Below are 25,747 nucleotides of genomic sequence, written 5' to 3' on the forward strand. Positions count from 1 at the left end.
CTAAATGACAAGAAAGTCATTTCAATTCCATGCCACATTTTATCAGCCTACTTGGGTGAAGCCAGCCCTTTCCAGAGAACATTCTAGGTTTTAGCCTTCTGTTGGCCTTGTTATAGAAAAGTACTTCAAACAACGTGAGTATTGTGTTTCAACAATTTAAGGCCAACAGGCCGATAAAAATAATCTGTGTTCCAGCAAGTGGGCCTTTACTTTCCTTTTCTATTACCAAAAGTTGATTTTGAAGGATTTTATTGTTCAATGGTATTAAAAAAGCATAATGAACACCCACGTACCCACCATCCATCTTTAGAAGTAAAACATTACAAACTTACAAACATAGTTGAATCCCCTTTAGGCCTCTCCCTGATTTCAGTTGAATTCCCTTCCCTGCCCCTCCCAGAGGTAACTATCTTGAATTTGGTATTTCTTATTCCTATGTATTTCTTTATACTTTATCTTCTTTTTTAAGTTGGTTATGAAAGAATGAATAAACAAGCTTCTACCCCACACGGGAATATACCAGTAGCAGTGACATTTCTCACTCTGTTATTGGCTGTGTTTAAATGTCTTTCCATATTAGGTCATCCTCCCAAGGAATTGGCATCAACTCTATTAGTATTGTTGAGTAAATGACATGAAGCTGCAAGGAGGCAAAGCAGGAATGTGCTCAAGGACAAAACCCAGCTCCCAATCTTGCTGAGGGAGATAGAATACCTCGAGTGTGTGTCTTTCATGTTCCTTATCACCCAGGTGTTTCTAACATCCTGCTAATAGAATAGCATTTAATTTTAATTCTAAGCATACCAGGTATCTGGCAGGTCATCCATGATGGATAAGTCAAAACTGTGGAAGTCTCTGAAAATGATTCAGTTCTGAATTCCTGCTTTCTTTGTATATAGTAAGAATTGGTTTTTAGAATTGTCTGGCCCTCTAGGAACAAGCATAATGAAGTGGAAGAGGCTTGGGTACATGGCTTTCTCAGCTACTGGCTCTGTGACTTTGGGCAGGTCATTTATGTTCCCTTAGTCTAGGTACAATGATAGCTGTTCTGCCTACTTTTCACAGTTGCTTTTAGGAAAAAAAATGAGATTAATTCATGTGGCTCATAAACTGTAAAAATACCACAAATATATAGGATAATACCTTTGGTGGACACTGTTCTGTGTCTCATCATGGGGGCAGAAATGATGAACATGCTTATTCTGCCTGAGTAAATATTTTTTAGACTTGAGGCTCGATCACGAGAACTCTAATTAATTATTTCCATTTTATCTAAGATTTTAGCATTGTGAAAAATAGTCTTATATCCATTTGCTTGGACATATCCCTAGTCCGGAATCCAGATGTCAAAATCTATCTACTTACTGATTATATATAAAAAAAAAAAAAAAGTGGTAAATGTGAATTTTCCCTTGTGTTGTAGCTTCAGGAGAGGCTCCAAGGCCTGGGAACACAGCAGCAACAATAAAAAATAATGACAAAAACCTCACCTTCTAAAGTGAGGTGCTACAGTTCCAGCTCTGTCCATGGAATTTTCTGCAACAATGGAAATTTTCAGTATCTTTGTTGTCCAATATGGTAGCCACCAGCCACATTTGAGTATTGAGCACTTAAAATATGGCTCATGAGATAGAGGGACTGAATTATATTTTATTTTATTGTGATCAATTATAATGTAAATGTACAGAACCACAAGCGGTGGGTGGCTACTGTGTTGGACAGTGCAGACTAAGACAATTGATGTTGATCTTGCAGAGGAAGTGGCTACAACCTAGTGCAGCCTCTGCCTACCTAGCCCTTAGATACTTCTAGGGTATATAAGAGAAGATGAGCATTCATTGGGAAGTAGAAAAACGTTCTGAGGATCACGTTGCAGATAATTTCATTGTGCTATGAATTCTCCTCTCTTCTCACAGAGGGGCAGAGCATAGTGCTTGCCCTCATGTCTCTATCCAAATGAGTTAGTGTTTAAAGCACCATTAGGAGAGGTTTACAGACAGAGGCTGTTGTCTGATAGGCTGAAGAAGAGTCTGCACATGAGAGACTGGCTAAAGCGGCTGATGCTGAAGAGGGAGATGGCCAACAGTAGACCAGGTATGGGCCTGTTAGGGGAGAGGATCATGAATGATTTTAACAGAGACCCACCCAAGAAGTGTGAGGTGACCTCAAGTGAGGGGTAGACACCAGAAAATAGCAGGGGTTACCAAAGAAGTCTTAAACAGTCAACAGGAACAGGCAATTGCAGATCTTTAGTATAAATCTCTGTGGAATCCTCAGGAGGACCTAACTCAGAAAAGACTGTTTTAGAAATCTGCACTACTCAGACGATATCAATGCTAGATTTTAAATGTTTTGGTAAAGGAAGACCTCTTCTTTCCTATGTTGCTCTTCCCTTTCTTAACCCCAGGCTTAACCCTGGAGGACCAGTGGCTTCCTAGTGAGTGGAGGAAGAAGAATCAAGGGAGGGAGATGGTGCAAAGCCAACCACACTTTTTTCCATCACAAATTTCTCAGCCTGAGGCAGACCCAAACTGAGGGAAGGAAGACGTTTTCAAAAGAATTTGAGATGGTATTGGATTGGACTGGAATTTTTCATATGTGAAAGCAATCAGAAAAGCTATGTCATCTACTTAGGGTTTCATTCAGGATCTGAGAAAAATCATTTGACAGCATGAGTTTAAATGAGGATTGGTTAGAAACACTAAATTTTCTCTCTTGCACCTGCTGAGTCTAGCTCATTCGATAAACTGATTACAATACTAAGGATAATTGTACATTATTAATGATACATTAATAGTGATGGTGATGAATAGCTAACATTTATCAAGTGTTTATAACCTGCTCGGTACTCTTCTGAGCACTTTATCTGCTTTAACCCCTCAGCTGGAGATACGTATGGAACTGATTCCTCCCTATCTGAGGTAGTTCAGAAAACTGAATCATTCGATTTTTGGAGTCTCACTGGAAGACAAAAATTACACCTACTGGACAATCATTATCACCTGATATTTAGTAAGCACACTTATCAAGCATTTCATATATATTATTTCATTTACTACTTTGACAGTGCTATGAAATAATTACTCATTTCATTCATTTTATGGATGAGTAAGTTGAGGTTTAGAGGAGTGAAGTAAATTTATCTAATGGCAGGTCTAGGCTAGGAATCTAGGGCCTGTTGGGCCTCAGTGTCTTGCTTTATTATTCATATTCTACATTGGAAGGAAGGACCAATGCTCACCTGTTTTCTCTTCTTGAAAACAAGTACATTAATTATAAAGAACAAGAAAATGTCTTGCTCGAGCAAAAATTTAAACTTTAAATCGGTAAATTTGCACACTGCAAAAACACCTTGGGTGCTAACTAATAATTAAATTAGTTTCTTCTCTTGCCCCAAACTCTTAACATTAGTATGGAGAAAAGCGAATACAGAAATGGCTCAAATTGACAGTCGATCGGTATCACTGCAAATATAAGAAAAACAAAAACAAGGGGCAACTCTTCATTTTTGACTGCCTTGAATACTCCTGATCCTTCTTCCAAATCTTCCTCCTCTCCACTTGATTTCATTGTTGTTCTTAAAATGAATTCCAAAACCCAAGAGAGGATAAGACTCTTACCAAGAAGAAAAGTAAGAAGCTATGCTGTTATGGTTCAGTGTATTTTGAACTCTTGAAATTTGGGGCCTATTTATACTTCAAAACAAACAGAGATCATGTTAACAATAGCAGATGTTGTAAGGGAAGGATAGAGTTTTTTATAGGCAGATCTATGTGGGGTCAAAAGCAATAGGCTCTTCCTGTGGAGGAAGTCGGATGGGCAGCTGCAGCTTGGCTAGAAAAACCTGGTTATTGTATTACAGTCCAGGCTGAGAGCACAGTGCAGTGCCCATCTCTGTTGGTTGGATGCTCGTGCAAATTTGCTACTCCTCACACAATTTTCTGCTTGTCCCAGGCATTACCTCCAAAACTGAGTAGGTGGCTCAAATGCAAGGAAAACATCTAACCATTTTGAAGGAGCTAGGAGATGCCTCATATTTGCAAATATGATTGGAAGCATTTATCTTTCCTTCCCCCCACCACATCTTCTAAATATTAGCATTTAATAAAATACACATTTCTTTCATTTATTTTGAACTCCCTCCAAAGCCAGCAAATACCAGAACCTCAAATGTTATGATAGGATAGGTTCTTTATTGGTTTGTTTTCTTTTCATTCTTTCTGTTTTTACTGTGTGATTCTTTTTCATTATAAATCCTTAGGTTTCCAACTCAAGGAGCCTGACTAATCAGAAGGGCTTCCAGCAGAGGTAGACAAATATTCTCAATGCTGTCCTGAGACCCTACAGATGCAGATAGCTCTGCTATTCACAGGAAATGAAGAAGTCAGGTCCATCAGAGACAGGGGATTTCCTCTTCAGATAAAGTATGTTAGCTGTTGCATATTACTGATATAAAACTCAGGAGTAGAGACAAGATGGTTTCAGATGGTGGGGGAAATGGTCCCTTCTTATCCTAGATGCCTCTGAAAGCAAAGCCTGAGACAAAGGTTATTTATTTGGAAGGTGATTCCAGGGAACAAATGTGGGGGACAGCAGTAGTGAAACGGAGGAGGGAAAGCAACTCAAGATGCCTACAGGAGATACTTGATCTTGTAAGGCCTTCTGAGGACTTATGAAATGTATCTCAATACTAACCATGGACAAAGAGAGAAGACACAAGACACAGGTTCATGTCTCTGATTGGTCAAAGGTAGCTCCAACTCACACACTTTCTGGTTGCACTTGTATGATTGTAAGGAGGTTCCTCATTCAGTAGCATCAGAGAGATCCGGAGTCAGAAGGCAAGTAGATCTCTCTTTAGATTTCTCCTGCATAGAACTGAGAGCTGTGTCAGTAGCTGGAGAAAGAGTTGACACCATGGAGATTTGAAGGGGCATACAGAGTTATCCAACATAAGCCTCCTCAAAAAATGGTAATTATAGGATTGTGGCTCAGAGTTAACTCAGAAAGATATGAGTTAAAGCCCCATCTGGATTACTTCCCAGCTATGTATCTGGAGCAGGTCATTTGCTCCTAGCTCCAGTTTTATCATTTTTTAATTAATGGCATTTATCTGGTTGTTGTGATGAGTAAGTAAATCACATAAGCTTAGCGCCTAGTACATTGTACATACTAAATAAATTCTATCATTGATATTTAATAGTATTAATATTAAACATGTATTTGATGAGTTTGGTCTGCAGCTCAGATCAGTGGTGGCAAAACACTATTTAGAGAAGTGAAAAGGAAATTTGGAAGAGATGTAGGATTTCATACCTTTCATTAGATAGCTGTGATTCCTGTACACATGAAATTCAGTAAAGACTGCTATTCTTTAAGATGACTCTCAGGCATGAAGATCCCAAAGTTATTCCAAATCACTTAAAAAAAGGATTACAATTTAAAAAGATATTTTGTTATTAGGTATGTTTAATTTTATTTAAATTTATGGGAAAAAATTAAACAAGCCTGCCACTGATTCCAAAGGAGGCTTATAAACTGCAGGAACATTTGCTTCCTTTGTCCTCCATAAAATAATCGTGTTGAACTTGACCATTCTTTTTTTTTATTATTATGTTATGTTAATCACCATACATTACATCATTAGTTTTTGATGTAGTGTTCCATGATTCGTTGTTTGTGTATAACACCCAGTGCTCCATTCCATACGTGCCCTCCTTAATACCCATCACCAGGCTAACCCATCCCCTCTAGAACCCTCAGTTTGTTTCTCAGAGTCCATAGTCTCTCATGGTTCATCTCCCCCTCCGATTCCCCCCTCCTTCCTTTTCTCCCTTCCTACTATCTTCTTTTTTTAAAACATATAATGTATTACTTGTTTCAGAGGTACAGGTCTGTGATTCAACAGTCTTACGCAATTCACAGTGCTCACCATAGCACATACCCTCCCCAATGTCTATCACCCAGCCACCCCATCCTTCCCACCCCCCACCACTACAGCAACCCTCAGTTTGTTTCCTGAGATTAAGAATTCCTCATATCAGTGAGATCATATGATACATGTCTTTCTCTGGTTGACTTATTTCGTTCAGCATAATACCCTCTAGTTCCACCCATGTTGTTGCAAATGGCAAGATTTTGTTTTTTTTGATGGCTTCATAATATTCCATTTTATATATATATATATATATATATATATGTATATATATACACACACACACACACACAACATCTTCTTTATCCATTCATCTGTTGATGGACATCTTGGCTCTTTCCATAGTTTGGCTATTGTGGACATTGCTGCTATAAACATTGGGGTGCACGTACCCCTTCAGATCACTACATTTGTATCTTTGGGGTAAATACCCAGTAGTGCAATTGCTGGGTCGTAGGGTAGCTCTATTTTCAATTTTTTGAGGAAACTTGACCATTCTTAAAGTTAACTTCAATTCTTAAATTTCGTATTCCAAAATAACTTATTTTATCATTCCTGAATATTGATTAGCCAGAATATCTAATTTCCCAGTCATGCCCCCCCTTCCTCACCCAAAGTGACTTACCTGTATATGGCATGGACAAAAAAAGACCTTCTTGTAAATATAGTCATTAAATGTAAGTACACTGACTGCTTCAAATTCAAGATGGATTGATTTCCCAGTGTTTGTTATTTACAATATGGGATGTGGTTTCATACAATGATTATGTTGGGAAAAAAATAGTCAGATCTCTGGGTCAGTGAACAAAAGCCTATTTTAATCATGATGTTCTACAAGCTCAGTATTTTACTGATACTTCTCTGGATTCTGAATACTGTGTATAACAAGGATTCTTTTCTCCATAGGAAGAGTTCTGCCATTTGATACAAAGGCCACTGTGGTTTCTGCTCCAGGGGTCTTAGGGAGCCTCTCTTTCCCAGGGAGTAGAACCTATGACATTTTTCCAAGTATCCTAACTTCCTCCAAAGTGGGACACTTTTGAGAGGGAAAGGGGGAACTACTAATAATTTTGCTGGGATGACAAGTATGAATCATCATTGTCCTGAGAGCACAAGGTTGTATGGTTGTCCTAGTCATATGCCCCTGAAAGTGCTTCCATGGCCCATTTGTAGATATAGTAATATTGACACTGTCATTTATTTTCATTCTTCATTGTGGTTATTCACCAGTGTTTCCTGGGAATCTACCATGTAGGACATCTGGGGATATAGTGTGATAAACAACATGGTACCTGACTTTGCAGAGCTTGGAGGCTAGTGTGAGATGGAGACATTAAATAATTGCAGTAATGCATGAGTGTGATAACAGAGGAAGTCCAGGGTGTCAAGGGAGCACCCAGTAGGGGGCCCTCAGCTAATGATCTAAGGCAGGGCTTAGCAAATTTTTCTGTAAAGGGTCTAGTAAATATGCTAGGTTTTCACTATTTTAGGATTGAAGGGCCATATATGGTCTCTCTCCTCCTCCTCATCTTCCTTTTCCTCCTCTTTTTCTTCTTTTAAAATCCTTTAGAAGTTTTAAAACCATTCTTAGCTTGAGGCCAGTAACCAAACAAGCCATGAGCAAATTTGGCCCACTGTCTGTAAGATCAGGAAAGCTTTTTGGAGCAAGCAGCAGGCAAGGTGAGGTTTGAAATATGAATGAGTGAGCTAGCCAGATAAAGCATTGTAGGAAGAAGGATATGAGATGGAGAGATAACATGTGTAAAGTGCAGAGACCAGAGACTGTATTGTATCTTTAAAGAATCAAAAGAAACCCAACCTGGCTGAGAATGGCTCAAGATGACACTGAGATGTGAGAGATCTGTTCCTACAATGTTTTATAATCCATGTTAAGGATTTTTTTTTTAAGACTTTATTTATTTTTTTGACAGAGAGAGACATAGCGAGAGCAGGAACACAAGCAGGGGGAACAACAGAGGGAGAGGGAGCAGCAGGCTTCCCGCAGAGCAGGGAGCCCGATGTGGGGCTCGATCCCAGGACCCTGGGATCATGACCTGAGCTGAAGGCAGACGCTTAACGACTGAGCCACCCAGGCGCCCCTCCATGTTAAGGATTTTAGGGTAGATCCTAATGGTCCAGACAGATTCACAAAGGATTTTACATGAAGGGGTATCATGATTGGAGTTGCATGGGGGCAAGAGAGGTAACAAGGAGTCTAGTATGGTGGCAAAAGCCCAAAGGAGAGATAATGAGGCAGCATAGACTGAAGACATGACAAATATATGGGTTCAGTGCAATTTATGAGGTGAAATTGGCTGGATTTGTTGATTGATTGAGTGTAGAGGATGAGGAAGAGAAAGGAGGCAAGGATGACTTCCAGGTTCTTCCTTAAACAACCAGTTTTCTTCCTTAAACATCTAGGTGGCTGGTGGTGACATTGGCTGAAAACAAATCCTAGAGAAGGAGCATGTTTGGAAAATAACAATGTAGTTTTGGACATTTAAGACACCTTAAATATGAGGTACATGCTAGATAGCCAAATGGTGATATGGTGATACCCAATAAGAAGTTAGATATACAGCTCTGTTGTTCACATAAGAGGTCAGAGATTTGAAGATCATCATATAGATGGGAACCAAGACCACAGACTGAATGAAATCGCATATATAGAATAAGAAGAGCCTCCCAATGTTGAAGGAATGTCTAGGCAAGGAAGATCTCACAAGAAGAAACAGACATGTAGGAGGAATGTCAGGATATTGTAGAGAACTAAATTCAAGGAATGAAAGCATTTCAAAATGGGTGGGATGGTGCCAGTATTAAATGCTGCAACTAGGGAAAACAAAATAAGGTTGGAGAAGAAATTATTGGATCTAGTAACACAGACTTCATTGGTGATCCTGATAAAAGCAGTTTCAGAGAAGTGGCAGGGCTGGAAGTCAGATAGCAGTGGGTCGAGGAGTGAGTGAGAGTACATGGAGATGGTGAAAGTAAAACCTTTTATCAAGAAGCCTAAAAAGTTGAAAGATTGGGGGAAAAAAAGGAAACAGGATGGTAGCTGGGGCTGGATGTGGGCATGGGGACAGGGTTTCCTAAAATAGGGGAGGTCTTGAACATGTTTTAATGTGCATGAGAAAAAGTCAGTGGACATAAAGTAAGGGTATAGGAGCGAGGTTATTCGAGAAACCAGGAGGATGTAGGATTCTGAGCACAGGTGGAAGAATGAAGACTGCCAGTGGGGCCAACCAAGGCAGCTCCCAAGCCTGTGCTCTGCTCACTAAGACATTCTTCCTGGCATAGGGCTGAATCATACTGGAGTTCCTTGCTCTTATTTTTAGAATGTCATCCTTTGGGCTAGAGGTGGCCTTATACAGGAATAGGAGCATCTCAAATGAGGCAATAGAAAGCAGAAAGGAGGCATGAAGATGCTTGTCAATTTTTTTTCAGACAGAATTGACAGTTCAATATTCTTCCTTATTGTGACTCCCAATCTTTTTAATTGGGAGACTGCCCCAACTTTCAATGTTAAAAAACTTATGAGACTGTCACAGTAGTAATCATTTCTTAATTATCTACTGATATTGGAAAAATACTTGTTGACATAAAGCTACTATATATTCAGCAAGTCTTTTAAATGAACATGTTTTAGTAATCACCATACAGCTATGTAAATTTTTAGAAAGTTGGTAATCTGTGTGTCAAATACTACTTTTCCAGTCTACACAATGCTTGGTTAGCATATGAATCCTCAGATTCTTTGCAATAATTTTGATAATAATAATCCAACTTACAGTAACTTAGCCCTAGCTCAGACCTACAAGCCAGGGTCCTGGGCTCAGCTGTTGCTTTTGGGAAAGGCAATCTCACATATAAAAGCTAATAGCACTTCCTTGACTTTCAAAGAATGGAAGTGAAATTTATTTTTATTTCAGAGGAGAATCAGATTCATTTTCCTAGGCATTTCATGTAAGAGTTTGGCCTGGGATAGGACTGTAGAGAAAAGGCATGAATGGACGGGTGATAAAATGGGGCAGAGTTTAGGGACTGAAGAGGAGTGTCATGATTGAATAGCTAGAAAGTGGTTTCTGGTCTTTAAATGAGTCTTCTTCCACCTATTCTACTTGTTCCTTTTCCTCTACATGCTCCTCCTCTTCTTCCTTCTTCTCCCTCTTTTCCCAGTAATGCTACATATTTTCTACCAATATAGGCCAATCTTGGAGTGAGATGGGAATTATAGATGGTTTATGAAGTTGTCCTTCATAGGGATGAGAAAGGACAGTCAGTTGCCAGTAGAAAGGAAGGTCCATCTTGGGGCTGTAGTGCCTCTTATATAGGTCGAAGTGTTTTTTCCGGTTGCTCATGTGCATATATAGGGACATTGGGCATACATAAATTGTGAATGACCTTCCTTCGATATATGAGAAAACAAAACAAGGATCTACGATCCACTGATTGAGAACTTGGTATGGGGATAGCAGACACAACAGACACAAATGTAAGTGAATTGTGTCAATTGTTGAAGAAATATCAAGAGAGGAATGTGTAGAGGAGGAAAAATTCTACCTATCTTAGATTCATTGGCTGGGGGTCCAGCAAATTAGACCAACATAAGACAAATTAACAAGAGAAAAACAAACAGAAGTCTACTAACATGTACATCACACATATACATGGAGGACTCAGTGACGAATAACTCAGAAGAGTGGTTAGAACTTGAGCTTATTTAGCATGTTAGCAAAGAACACTAATTGTGTGGAAAAGTAGCAAGACAAAATAAAGGGACTTTGAGCTTCTGGGGGTGGCAAATTGTGGGAAGGTAAATTTGTGGAGAAATTAATGATAGGCAAGCGTTACATAGTAAAGTTTATTTTTATTTTTTTTAAAGATTTTATTTATTTATTTGACAGAGAGAGACACAGCAAGAGAGGGAACACAAGCAGGGGGAGTGGGAGAGGGAGAGGGAGAAGCAGGCTTCTCGCTGAGCAGGGAGCCTGATGCAGGGCTCGATCCCAGGACCTTGGGATCATGACCTGAGCCGAAGGCAGATGCTTAACGACTGAGCCACCCAGGTGCCCCCATAGTAAAGTGTATTATGTAGATTCCTCTGGTATCATTTCTGGGCTGATAGTGGTCTAGAGTCTCAGATGATTAACTTCAGTCCTTCCTGGTAGGGAGAGGAGAGGAGGCACCCTTACAGATTTATCTCCTATCTTTAGGCAAAGAGGGGGAATGCAGAGAGCTTTTCTTGTTTCTGCTACTTCTCAATTGCCTTCAGCTCAAAATAATCAATATGCAAAGTGGTATTTTGGGGGGAGGCATATGCTGCTACTTTTCAAAAGTCACCTAGTAACCACTGTCAGACTTAGATTTCCCCACATCCTTCCTTTACTTCTGTGATCATAATGAGGGAAAATTGCAATTGATTCCTGTAAGTTGGACCCTGGGACATTTAATATTTTTAAGCACCATCTCTATCTCCTAAGAGACTTCATTTTGATCCAAATTAGTATTAAGTTTATTAAGTTGAATTTTTAATCCTTCGAGATTGATAATCTATGTATGATGCCTCTCTGAATGTAGGGCATGGAGGATAATTTCAGCTCAACAGCACCTGTGATTAATATGTGTTCTCTGCCCACTACAGAACACATGTAATTTTCTGGCATTACTAGTGACTGAATTTGGGGCCAACCCAGGCAAAACTGTGAGGTAGGCAAAGATTTTCATTGGCATTTGCCTTCTTACTTCCTCTTTCTACTTTAAGCATCTATCCTGGCCTCATTTCCAGTTGTTACTTAGGTATTTGCACTTTAATAGAAAATTCTACAGGGAAAAAAGCCTTCAAGGCCCAACTAGATGATTCTTTCCCCATGGATTTTTAGATGGAAGTGGGGCCCTGCAGGCAAGGCATGTTCTAGAGAAGGACAGCCAGGAGTTTGTGCTCTGGGCAGTGCAGGCCTGTCACATGGGGTTCTGAGCACTAGCTCTGAGACAGGGTCTCTTCTTGTGTCTCCAAACTATTCTTGAGGCCCCTTGAGCCTGCATCCCCCTGTGGCAACGGCTATATTTTCTTCGTCTCCTCATAGTTGAACGTCTTCAGAGAGAATTCTGCCGTCATTGACTCCTTCTTCCTTTTCACTCCATCTTTGCCCACTCATTGTTGTGTCTTCCCCATTACTTCGTGGAAATTGCACCGGCGAACATCAGCAATTTTACATTGACCAGATATTTTCTTCCTATCTATATGATCTCTGCTTGACTTTGACTCTGAGTCTGCTCCCTGATTCTTAAAACCCCATCTTCCTTTGGTTTCTTGGCAAGGCGATGTGTTCCCCTGGTTCTGCAACCTCTCAGTTCTGGAGGAACTGGTGGACCCGGGGTTGGGGGTGGGGGTGGGAAAACATGATATCCAGCAACGTTCCCCATTTCTTGATACGGACACTTGAATTTTCTCAATTCTTACATCAAGTACTCTGCAAACGAATATTCAAGCCCCCTTCCGATGGGATTGCTGGTCTGGATCCTGTCAAAATGGAAATTTTGGAGCTACCACTGCCCAGGCATGGCCTCCTCCTTATATTCTCCATCTCATCAGTCTTCTTCTATCCATACCTCCAATGGCAGTGACCGCTAAAGTTTTGCCAATAACCACCTTCTTCTCCTATTTTTCTCCCATCCTGACTTGAACAATGCTCTGGCTTTTGACTCCAAATTTCTTCTTTTGACCAAATTTCTACTTCTGTTGTAGGCTCTACCTCCCTTCCAGATCTGAATCTCCAACCACCTATCAGGTTATCTCCATTCTACCTACTTCAGAATGCCTTCTCTTCCCCCCTCCCCCCAGATCCAGTCTCCCAAATTAGTAGTCATTCTTGGTCGTCTTGCCCTCTGACGGGCTTTCTTCATACAGTCCCAAAGGCTTGCTAAATCTATTTCCTTAATAGCTGTTCAATTCATACTCTTCCATTTCCTCACTACTGCCTCGGTATGAGCCTTTATCTGAGCAAGAGCAGTAAGTACTGTTCTCCCTTTTACTGCTTTAAGCCTCTATAATTCTAGCATTTGCACAAGGAAGAAAGTGCTTTTTCTAAAATGCAAATCTGATCTGTAAACATTGGTATAAACCTGCCAACTGGCTTCCCTTTATTTTACAGAATAAAATCTTGGTTCATTAACATAACATCCGATGTGCTTTGTGACCTAACCACCTTCATTCACAAGACTCTGGCTTCCTCTTAGGCCCGTATCCCTTCACAGTACAACCTTTGGACAGTACGTTCTTCTGGATCATTCTCTTAGTTTCATGACTGTGTCTTATCTACCGATCTAGAAAATACACTCTATGCTAAAAGGGATTGTGGAGTGAACTCCCTTTCTGTAGGTGTGGATTGACTGAAGCGCATGTCAGGGGAAGGATAAGGAAGGGCAGAGCATGTATCATTTCTCATCTGGTTACTACTGCCTCTCATCAGGATTGGCCCAACTAGCCTGACTCTGAGGTACAAATAACTTCAGAGATGTCCCGGGCAACCTCCAAACTAGGACTATCAGAGCAGAGATGTGAATAACCTCCATTCCTCAGAAACAGCAGTGCATCTTAAATTCTAGACCCTTCTCTTTATGTTTATTGCCAGATAAGCTTTCCAGGACTTAAGACAAAGGTGGACCTTTTGGGGTAGTACAGGGATAATGCTAAAGTTGTCATCTGATTGATATCTGAAGAGGAAAATGTTATGAGATTCTTCAAAACTTCTTCACCCAGGCATGTTGTCACATGTTAGGGTAGTAGTTCATCACAGGCCTCCCCAGGAGAGAGGAGATAGTAGACTTTGGTTTCCTTCTGAATTTATAAAGTAAGTGTGTGGCTTTGGTGGTTTATTGCCTGTTGTTTGCTACATTGGTTTGAAAGATAAAAAAATAATAATAATATTAAAGCTTCCTCCCCTCCTTCTTCTGGCTTGGATTTATATTGAATAATCTGGATGTTTGTTTGTTTATTCGTATAAATCCTCATTTCAATTTTTGCGACTTCTCAGGGAAAATTCACCATTAATTAGAGCCCTCAAATAATCAGAATTTTAATTGTCAGGATAAAAAAACAACTTATTGTGACATGTGTAGTAAAAACATATCACAAAATGCTTCTTGACTCTGTCCTTATTGTCTCTTCTAATTCAGGCAAATTACCTGGAATGTCCACCTCTGTGAAGTTAGACAATGAAAATGGGTCAAAATGGTTATTCAGAAGCAACACTGTGATTCCTAATCAACTAAATATTCTGCAGGCTCAATGTCCTTACTACTAAGACGGCAAGGGGAGAAATACATTTTTAGAAAAACTTCCAACAATATTTTCATAAGCCCTCCATCTGTGTTTATGTAGCACTTTATACAAATGTTTATGTAGCGCTATATACCTACTTTTATGCAGCACACATTATGTGCCATTCTAGTACTTTGTCTATTTGTCTTTTTCCCCTTGAATTTTAGTGCTTTGAAGCGAGGGGGCCATTTCTCTTTGTGTCCTCATCAGCTAGCACAAATTCCACAAGAATCATAGTAAATATTTAATTGATACCTATTTAACCAAAGGCAGCTCCCAGCAAAAAAGAAAAAAAAAAACTTCTGATAATTCTGAGTCCCAGAGAAAATTTGCTACATTTGAATTCTCTATTCTTTATTGAGGTTTTAGAAGATAACATATACAGCCATTACCTTGCTAATTACATTATCTGAGATATGTAAATCTGATACAAGTTTATAATCTCATCAAGAAAAAATTGTGGAAATTTGTTTTCTTTCTTATTGTATAAGTATACATACAATATTCTCAATTTTGCCTCTGTCTGAAAAGCCTAAAATACTTAGAGGAAAGGCTTTCTGACCTCTGTTCTATATATAAACTTTATAAGTTTAAGAAGCAATTTGTAAAAATTTCCCTCATGTAACCTTCTAACACTAGCATGGACATTGAAGTCTTGAATTCTGCTTCTCATCTACATTTCTGTCTGACCCCTTCTTTTGTACCCTATCTGACTTGGCATAGGGCTGAGTGCATAATGGATACTTAGTAAAAAGCGGTTAATTGATTTATTTCTCTAGCTGCTCAGTTTTAGGAAAACACTTTGCCTTATCCCTTTAGAATTTTAATTAATGGAATCCTAAAAATGCAATGTAAACACAAATACTTATAATGAGGATTAGTTTAAATGACTGGGCTGGACTATGAGGGAGATGCTGAGGGATATGCTCAGAAAGAAACGATGGAATCTTCAGACAGACTTAACTTTCTGCCAAACATTAGAAGTTTGTGAAATCTCTGAGGGACTAGAGGTGATAACTCACACAGCCTAAGAGATTCCTCTGAATTAACACATCAGGCCAAATGGGTGGGTTTTTGCTTAATTCTAATTTAATCATTTTAAACGCAGCATTACCAGTGATATCAACCATACAAATATTTTTAAAGATCTCAAAATCAGGTAACTACATAGCAAAAGAATTGCATCGGGTAAAATAAAACCCAGAGTTAATTCCTTGGTCAGTTAAAGTTAGCATTTTAGTGAAACTTCTCATTTTCCCTTTTGGTTCCACCGAAGTACTTGCTAATTTTCACTCATTAAAAGAGTGCATTTTCCACTGCCTGGATAAGGCGGATTGTATTGTAAATCCTGCCTAAATTTAGTTTGAATAAACCAGTCAAGAATTTAACCTCTGTTTGGCAAACTAATTGGCCGGGGTTTTAAAAACCATCAGTTATGTAATAAAACTGTATGCAGTCAATTAGGGTGAACTGATTATGTTCAGGCGACTTCATTTCTGGAAGACTCTTGTTAGCGAGAGAGCTCTGAGTTCCTTGCCTAACCCTTAGAAAGCAAGTCAGCCTTCTGTATAAGCATGAGGTTTTCAATTCCCCGCCAATTTCACAGAGCTTTCAGGTAATGGGCTGCATTTTACCGAAGGGAGCAATGTTAAGTGCACACGAAAGAATGGTTCTGGCATATTATCCTTTCCTTGGTGAATCACAAATGAGCTATTAATGTCTGGTTCCCTCTCTGGATGGCCCAGCAGAGGGGCTGGGTACAGGAAATTAGGAGTCTGAGGTGGGGGCAAATGCAGTCCCTTATGGGCTGGCTCTCCTCTGACACCAGCAAGCTGCAGATCTGATCCAGAGCCAGCAATCCAGAGGACTTAGAGAATAAGAACCCTGGTGTGATCCTTAATAATGAGTCGGACACTGAGAATCTGGACAAGAGAGAGAATGTTCAGAGAAGGAAGGTGGGGGGGGGGAAGGAGATGGGGTCTGGTGACACTTTTCAGCAGAGGGGAGAATTAAGTTTTAGCTATTGGTGACATTAAAATGTTCTCTCCAGGGGCACCTGGGTGGCTCGGTTGGGTGTCCAACTCTTAATTTTGGCTCAGCTCCTGATCTTAGCATTGTGGGATCGAGCCCCACGTCGGGCTCCGCACTCACCACAGAGTCTCCTTGTCCCTCTCCCTCCCCCCACTCTCTCTCTCCCTCGCTCTCTAAAGTAAATTAATAAATAAAATCTTTTTTAAAAAACGTGCTCTCCATTTATCAAAAGAGGTTTGATATTTCAAACTACCATTTATAGTTTTCTTTCTGTTTGCATTCTAGACCTGCTTTTTCCAGAATCTTGCAATTGAAGGGTTTTGTTCGGTTATCACAATTTGGGTTATATTTTAGTTTCTAATATGCACTAATTTCTCAGAAACACTAGATAATTTCATCGTTTGAATTGAAGCACAGCTTCCTATGAGTGAGTACCTGATACGTGTCAAACCAAGACCAAGTTCTCTTAAAACATCTTCAGCTAATATTTCCTATGTAGATCTTTAGGTTGATTACTCATGCAGTTAGTTATTATTGTATATATATTTAGATAGATATATATGCCTCATGAGGACAGAAGCCAAGTCTGTCCTATCTGTGACTACTCCTAGGATAATATCTCTTACCAAATATTTGTTGAACTAATGAATGCAGTTCTGGTCCTTATAGCAGCCCCAATAGCATGGAGGCCATTTTCGTAATTACCGTAGACACAAAAAGAATGAAACAAGTTCAGGGGAATTACAGCTCTCCTGACAAATTACATACTACAATTTTAGAAGATCTTATAGTTTGAATGCAACATTGCATTATGGTTTCCAGTGTTCGATATCAAAGTACTTCTACAAAACACTTTATGGGAAAATAATGCTATTTCCTAACTGGAGAGCTAGTTGCTTTGTATTAAGCATGTACTACCTTATAACAGTTGATAAAGATATGTTTTAATAAAGCCATTCTGGCATTCTTAGATTGAAACTCTCAGCCTAGAGTACCAGGAGCTGGTGAGGATGTGGAGCAAATGGAACTCTCACACACTGTTGGTAGGAGCAAAATTACAGAGATACTCTGGAAAACAGTTTGGCAGTTTTTTTTATAAAGTTATACATTTATTTAACATATTCTCCAGCAATCCTACTTCTGGTCACTTACCCTAGAGAAATGAAAATTTATGTCCTTACTAAATCCGATAGACAAATGTTCAGAACAGCTTTATTTGTGGTGGTCAAAAGCTGGAAACAGCCCAATGTCCTTCAACAGTGGTATGGATAAACAAGTCATGGTATATTCATACAATGGAATACTACTCAGAAGTAAAAAGGAACAAACTCTTGATATATATTGATCTTAATACACGTAAGATAGATAATTCTCGAAGACCTGTGGGAGAAAGAGACACCAGTATGAAAAGGCTACATATTGTATGATTTCAACTATGTGGTATTCTGGAAAAGAGAAAACTATAAAGCCAATGAAAAGATCAGTCAGTTGTCCCAGAGGTACGGGCATGGTGAGAATACTACTACAAAGATGTAGCACAGGGCATTTGGGGGCATGAAGGAATTGTTTTGTATCTTAATTGTGGATACATTATTGAACTCCACGTAAATGAGCACCAAAAGAAAAAAAGCCACCATATGATAATTTAAAAAATAAAATGAGAAAATCTCTTAGCCCATAAGATTTAGGTAATTGTTCAACCAACTGAGACTTACTTACAGTCAGGTGGTAACTTCTCAGGAACAACACAACTAGAGACCGTGGGTTTTGAAAGCCATGTGATGGTTTTCTGAAAGGTGGAATGGTAAAAAGTCAGCTATAGTATAATTTTTTTAAAAGATTTTATTTGTTTATTTGGGAGAGAGAGAGTGAGAGAGAGAGATCACAAGCAGTGGGGAGGTGTAGAGGAAGAAGCAGACTCCCCGTTGAGCAGGGAGCCTGATGTGGGAATGGATCCCAGGACCCTGGGATCATGACCTGAGCCAAAGGCAGACGCTTAACTGACTGAGCCACCCAGGTGCCCTATAGTGTAATTTTTTAGATTATTTTTTTAAATTAAACTCTGCCCAACATGGGGCTTGAACTCACAACCTTCAGGTAGAGAGTCACATGCTCTACCAACTGAGCCATCCAGGTGCCCCAAGAATAATTTTTTCAAGAAGACATAAAATACTATTGTCAAAAAGGAAACTCTACTATAATTATTCAAAATTTGAAGCAGAGTTGTGGAATCTTGTTTGAACCCATCACTTTGTTGCCCAGTTATGTAGATTTCCCCCCTCTGGTGTTTATTCTGGCATTAATTAATATAACAGAATTTGAAAGAAAGATTAGAAATGTGTTAGGTTAGACATAGCCTTGCTTTAAGGGACATGCATATTGATATGCCAGGAAAACTTAGGCAATTTTCTCACTGCTGAGATTTTCTTTTTTTTCCATTCAGTCTGGAGTCCAATGGAAACCACGTATTTATTAAATGATTGATGTTTGTGCTCTTAAGAACCATGGGAATTACCATCCTAGATCACATCATTAGTCTGCCTAGTCTAACATCTTGCTTCTGGCTTAGGTAATTATCTGATGTTTTTGAGGGACATTTAAATCTTCCTTATCAAGCATTGACCATTGTTTCAAATAGTGTTGATTCTCATTGCTGAGATGTAGATGAGAAAGCTGGGCTAAAGAGAAACAGTATAATACAACTAAGTGCTTTTATATTTTTTAAAAGCTAACTTTATTTTGACCATTTGATGATACTGCTGAGATCCCAAATAACAGGAATGTTGTGATACACTTGATCTAATTCTCAAGCATTTGATTTTCCATTCTACTACGAGGCTGCAAAACTACTAGATGCAAATTCTGTCTCATCTAACGGATTTTATACGTTCAAAGTCCCATATTTTATAAGAGGAAAAGCAAATAAGCCACTCTATATTTGTAATATGACTGTTCAATGATTTATGTGCTATGGTCTCAGAACGAATTATTCCTAAACTCTTCCCAGGAGTTATCCAGTGCAGTCCAATATGTCAAAAGTACCAAGGATGAGTAGCTCCACTCTATAAAATGAAGAAAATGTGTTTATAGCATTAAGCACATTGCCCTGAACATGGTAGGTACAGACTATGCATTGAGGTGATTTTCACAAGGGACTTCTCAAACCAGACTCGGCATGGAGGGAGAGTATATATTATTGTAATCAAGCAAATTGCAAAGCAATGTTAATCTAACACAAACTTCATGATATGCGTTACAATTATTTTGCAGCATGTTTGATTAGGCACACATGGAATGCAGCTCATTAAGAGGATTATTACCAGTATCATATTTTAACCTGTGCCAGTAAGCATTGTTTTCCTCTCCTCTCTCTTATAGTTAGTTTGCAAGGATCAGTCATCAGTTCTTCCTCATCTCTTCCTATCAAGGGCACACAGTTTCTGGGTTCCACATCCTACCAGCTGGGGTTCCCCAGCTCCCAGGACAGTTCTCCAGAACTGCAGTTTTCGGTTTTGCCTCTAATATTCTAGTTTGCTAATCCTCTGTGTAGCCGTTTTATCTTTAAACTTGAAGGATTTTGGAGAAGAAAATCCTGTTGATTTCTCTCTCTCTCTCTCTCTCTCTCTCTCTCTCTCTCCTCTCTCTGAATTCTGGATCTTGAAAATAAACTCTTTATAATGAGATAGTCAATAGTAGGGTATCTCAACCAGAAGATGATTTTGTATAAATAATCAGATGTCTGGGGGAGAGCGTAGGGGAGAGAATGGGGTATCTCAGTCCTTGGTTTGGGACTAAAGAGAACCACTTTCAGGACATTTGGGCAGATTTTTGCTTAGTCAAGGGGCTCTCATGAATCTTGCTATGCTGCTCCTGAGAGCTAGCCTTCTAAAATTTTCAGCCCCGTTCCCTCCTTTCCCAGAGATCAATAATGCATCTATGGGCTATAGACCAGCAACCATACTTGGCTACCTTGGTGTCTGTCCATCACTGCCAAATTCTTAAAGCAGAACTGGCTTCAGATTGGCCTCGGAGTGCTAAGGGTTTGCAGACTAGGGAAGACCCCTTTCTAAAAAACATAGCACTGCTTGAAACTTGGTGCTTATAATTCCTTTACTTGAAGATAGACTTTTAAATCCACTGGAGAGTTTAAAAGTTCAAACTTGTAAATGGAAACTGGGAATGCTAGCTTATTAAAACAAGTTTTCATCAAAATTCAAATAAGGATAGCAGATTCTTTCTTCTTCTCTAGGAATAGATATTTTTGGGAACCCAAAAGTGGGAGAGGTTGTTTTTCCAAGAACCAAAAGGCCATCAAAGGCAAACTTTTCCTATTTCACAATTTCACTTTGGGCTTGTGCCATTTTCCTTCTACACTTCACATCCAGATGTATAGCAGATATAAAATAGTAAGGCAGGAAAGAGAAGGAATTAAGATTCCTATTCTGGAGTTCACTGTTACATAGTAGAATCATATATACATTACGGTCTCTACAAAACCTAGGAATTCATAATTAATGTACTTCCCAGAGATCCCCACATCTATCCATAGTGTTATTACTTTAAACCAATGGTATTAAATAGCCATCAGTTATCAATTTCACAGCCTAGGGAAAAAATGTTCTTGAGTATCAATTTCTGAGACTCAGGTAAATGCACTGGTTCAAGCTGAAGAACTATAGAAATGAACCTTCAAAATAAGTGGAATGGGTAAAAGTTATTTCTTGATTACCAACAATATAATAGATTATAAACTTCAAGATTTCATTTTATATCCTTTTTTCGGCAAGTTGGTCTTTATGTTTCAGAAATAACAGTATTAAATGCTATAGAGAGAGGTTAGAGGGTTGAGATTGAAGTTGCATTAAAAAGAGGAGTTAAAAGCTTTAATTTATACTTGAGAATAACAAGATATGAAGGGATTTTGCAAAAATCCTTTGTTCATTAGATAATGTTTATTTAACAAGAAATGAGTGTTTTCAATGAGATTAAACTGAGGATTTTATTGGAAAGACTTTAAGAAGTAAGGTTTCTGTTCTTTAAACCCTGCTGATTTAAAGAAATATTACTAAATACTTTTAAGTCCATTTTTATTCAGTTCTGTCTACTTGCCATTGGTTATATAGACTTAGAGCCTTAAATCATATTCTTTTATTCTTCATTTTCTGTTTTAAAATTTTGGCAAGATTGTTTTCTTTGTGCTTGTTGTTATTTGAAGGCCCCCGCAGAATTCCAATTCTTGTGTAGTCAGTGCTATTGGATGAAGCCATGATGTCATTGTCAGTGGGGATGCTGTTAGCTAGGAAATCTCTTGAGTCAACAACGTGGTTGTGCAGCTGTATCGAGTCTTCTGTGGGTCTAAAGTGATGTGACCATAACTCCTGTTTGCCCAGGACAACCCAAGTCCATACTTGCTGTCCCAGCATCATTGTAATACAGCCACTCTCAAAGTATCTTGGTTTAAACCATCAGTTAAATGGTCACTCCAAACTTAGAAGGCTGTATGGAGAGAGCAGTGATAGTTCAAGGAGTTCTTATTTTTTATGATAGAGGTAGTGTGTAGCTTGTAAAAAGATCAGTAAAATTAGATTATCCAAGATGAAACAGAATGTGGTAGGATTCTGGGGGGACTGAGAAAGAAAACATTTGCAGACATTGTTACAAACTAATAAGCCAAAACAGGGAGGAGGGGAAAGAAAAAGTAAGTATTGTAACAGCAGGGCTATTAATTATTGGGACAAAGCCAGGTGGGGTGGGGGTGCTAGAGAGGGAAGGGATGCATAGTAACCAGCACTCAGTGCTGCTTGCAGAAACCCGCAAAGTGCTTAAGTAGCAATAGAGTATAGCATAGAGGTCAAGGACATGTGCTTTGAAATAGAGTGCCTAGTGTTCACTTTCCTTAAGCTACTGAAAAATGGAAAGGATGCTTAAGTCAGATATGCCTCATTTCCCTCATCTGTAAAATGGGAGTAAGAGTAGTACCTCTTCCATAGAGTCATCATGAAGATTAAATGAGTTAATGCTTAGAAAGCACTTAAAGCAGTGTTTATCACATTGTAAGCACTTAACCCATGTAGTGTGCTATTATTGTTGTTGTTGTTATTGTTTTCGGTGAGCAAAGGAGGTAATGGCTATACCACTGTCGTCCAATACCTTAAACAAAACAGCATATATGTCTCCAGGAGGCAGTATCACACACGGAACAGCTCTGCAGCCGCATGAACTCTGGGGGATCCCTGTCTCCTTCCACTTACTTGTTCGGCAAATTTCTGAACTTCACTTTAGTTTGTCTCTACATCTTTAGATGAAGATAAAAATAGCAGAGACTTTTAGGTTAGACTTGCTACAGTCCTTGTAAAACCACTCCACACAAGTCTCAGGACATGCTTCAGTGTTAGAAGCCCTTCTATTGGAACCTCGCCTAATAAATTTGCATATATGATGAGGAATAAGTAAGCTATTGACTTTCTGGGTCTCTTGAGTCTAATCATTTCTTAAGTAAGTAGGTATGAGCACGTTGTTCCTCTTGAAGTATGGAGGGGGCCACAGGAAAGTGGGTATGTTGGAGGTGTGTGTGAAATGCCTTGAAAGAGAGGGTAGTTGACCCTACAGTTTTGTCATTCAGGAGAGATAGTGAGTTTAGGGTCCATTAACACATGAATTGACTTGCTCTTTCTCCCTCTCCAGGCTCTCTCTCTCTCTGTCTCTGTCTCAAGCTCTTTCTCTATTATCGGTCTCTCTCTCTCATCTTCTCTGTCTCTCTCTGATATTCTCTGTCTCTATTGTCTGTCTGTCTCTCTTTCTCTTTCTCCATCTTTCTTGTGAGATTATGTCCAGGGGGCATATTTGTTAGGAGAGGGTAGCAAAGAACTGAATCCTGAAGAACACCTTCCTTTTAAGGGTTGGATGAAGGAGGACCACCCAATAAAACAATAGCAGTAGAGGAGGAACAGAGGTAAGAGAGAAACAGGAGATAATGATGTCCTAGAAATTAAGACAAGAGAGAATCTCAGGAACAGCAATAACAAAGGCTGTAATTATGCCAAATATGATTAAATCAGAAAAAAAAGGCAACTGTAACATCACTGGCAGTAGTATTGGTAGAGTCTTCAGTAGATGGAGACCTGTCTAAAAGATGAGAAAAACAAAATAATAAGTAACATAAATCAAAATAAAAAGAAAACCTATCTTTTAAAGGAATTTTAGAGTCAAGGAAAAGAAAGAAAGGTGGTGTTTATAATATGGGAAACTTACACATGCGTTACAAGAAGTTTGAAGATCCAAGAAACAGACAGTGATTGCTGAGGCTGATTTGTGGTGTTCGAGTAGGAGGAGACAGGGATGAGGTCACCCGTGTAGTGGTTAGCTTGGGAAATAGGAAAGATCCATTTCTGTGAGTCAGATGAGGAGGAGAGAAGAAAGAGTGAATATTTGAAAACGTTGGGGGTAAAAGTGGGAGGATTAATTTCCTGTGTCCCCAAATGTATTTTTAAAGTGCATGACTTGGTCATGCAGGGAGTAAGATAGGGAACACTAAAGCCTTAAACAGAAGGACACTTCCACTAGAGGTGAATGGAAGATGGGCTGATTAACATGGGAGGCTTGATTGAGGTTGGAGATAAAGTATTTGTGATAGCACCAAATGACACAGTTCACGGTCATACATTGTTCTATTCTTTTTAATTATATGATTTTATGTAGAGTTCTTGAACTTCCCAGGAGCAAAAGTGATGGAAGTGGACGCATAACTATGTTAAAGTCAAAGATTTTATATGTGGACATGGGTGGAGAATGAGTGATGAAAGAACGAGAGGTCAGAGAATGCTGATGAGAAGAGGGTCCAAGGCAGTGATGGAAGAAGTAGCCATTAGGTGAGTAATGAAAGGAAGTCAGGAGAGGGCTGATGGACCAAGACTGAAGTTGCAGTGAGGTAAGGGAATAGATAGAGCAGGAACATAAATACATTTTTTTTTTAATTAAAAAGCAGAAGGTTTCATTGGAGAGATGAGTTTTCCTTTTTAAGATGGTAGAGATGGAGAAATGAAAGGGCCAGGGTCCAGCCATTAGAGTGGGGACTACTGGGGTGGTTTCTAAGTGATAAAATCGTTTTCATGTGGAATGTTGAAAGGGATCTCAATGATAACTTATTTAGTCTATAACTTTTTAAGTCTATTTAGATGGTAAGTTTGAAGTTCTGAGAGCTAAGGCAACTTGTTTAAGAACAGTGGATTTGGGGGGCACCTGGGTGACTCAGTCGGTTAAGTTCCCAATTCTTGATTTTGCCTCAGGTCATGATCTCAGGGTCATGAGATCAAGCCTCATGTTGGGCTCTGTGCTTAGCCTGGAGTCTGCTTGGATTCTTTCTCTTCCTTTCCCTCTGCCTGTCTCCTCAATCATGCATGCTCCCTCCCTCCCTCTCTCTCTCAAATACATAAATAAAATCTTTAAAAAAAAGAAAGAACAGTAGATTTTTGGCTAGTAGACCCCAATTCCCCTTGTTTGCATGTGGGACTGTGTTTAATAAACCACACGGTTATATACTTGAAACACTGTAAAGGAGGACATATTATTACAAAATGACTCTTGATTGTGCTTAGAAATTAACAAACCAATATGCACATTTTCTGTACACTTCATCAAATAAATCCATGGTGTCAAATCCTGGCAGCCTCCTGTGACCAATGACTTGTATATCAGAGAGAAAATGTAATCCCAGTGACATGTGACATGTGACATAAAAAGGTCACATTGCCTAGCACCAGCCCTTGCTTAAGTCTAGCTAATTAGTGGTGCTTTTTGGTTAATTCAAGTGGATGGGCCTCAAGGCAATACTATTTATAGAATTCAGTCTGATAGTCTAGTTACCCTCTATGTTCTAATTAAAAATGTTTTGAGTATTAATCCACATGGTTTGAAACTATAAAAATAATTTCAGGGTCACTTTGGAGATGACAGAATCAAGCCTTGGCTGATTTTTTTCACTCTTAAGTTCACCCACTATTTGGGTGACTTTGGGTGACTATTGGGTAAAACATTAGTTTTATAGCCAATACAAAGACCATCATGTTGTGGCAAGAATATTGGACTAAGATGTCAGGAGAATAATATTTCTGATCAATTCACTCTATCTTTGGGCAAATACCAAACTATCTGAAACTCAGTTTTTTCATAAGACAAAGGGAAATACTGTCTCCTGTATCCATCTTTTGTGGTTGTCATGAAGGGCAAATTATGGCAGGTAAAATGGTGGCAAAGTACATGAAATGGCAACTAAAATATGGCTTCAGATGCTGACTCTTTCACTGAGTAGATAGGTGTCTATGGTTATTTAACCTCTCTGGGCATCAGTCTCTTCATCTATAAAACATGTAATGCATATAATATATCTGTTACATAAAAGGACCTATATTTGCATGTACTAGCAGGAGCTGTGATTATTTGAATATTAAAAGGGACGATAC

General features: G+C 39.1%; 1 protein-coding gene across 6 annotated transcripts in view; it reads left to right on the plus strand.

Annotated features, from left to right (window-relative positions):
* PKHD1 (PKHD1 ciliary IPT domain containing fibrocystin/polyductin) overlaps positions 1 to 25,747 on the plus strand; it is a 471,355-nt gene that overhangs the window by 374,766 nt on the left and 70,842 nt on the right. The window lies entirely within an intron of this gene.

This window comes from Zalophus californianus, chromosome 7, assembly GCF_009762305.2.
Source record: "Zalophus californianus isolate mZalCal1 chromosome 7, mZalCal1.pri.v2, whole genome shotgun sequence".
NCBI classification, from domain to species: Eukaryota; Metazoa; Chordata; class Mammalia; order Carnivora; family Otariidae; genus Zalophus; species Zalophus californianus.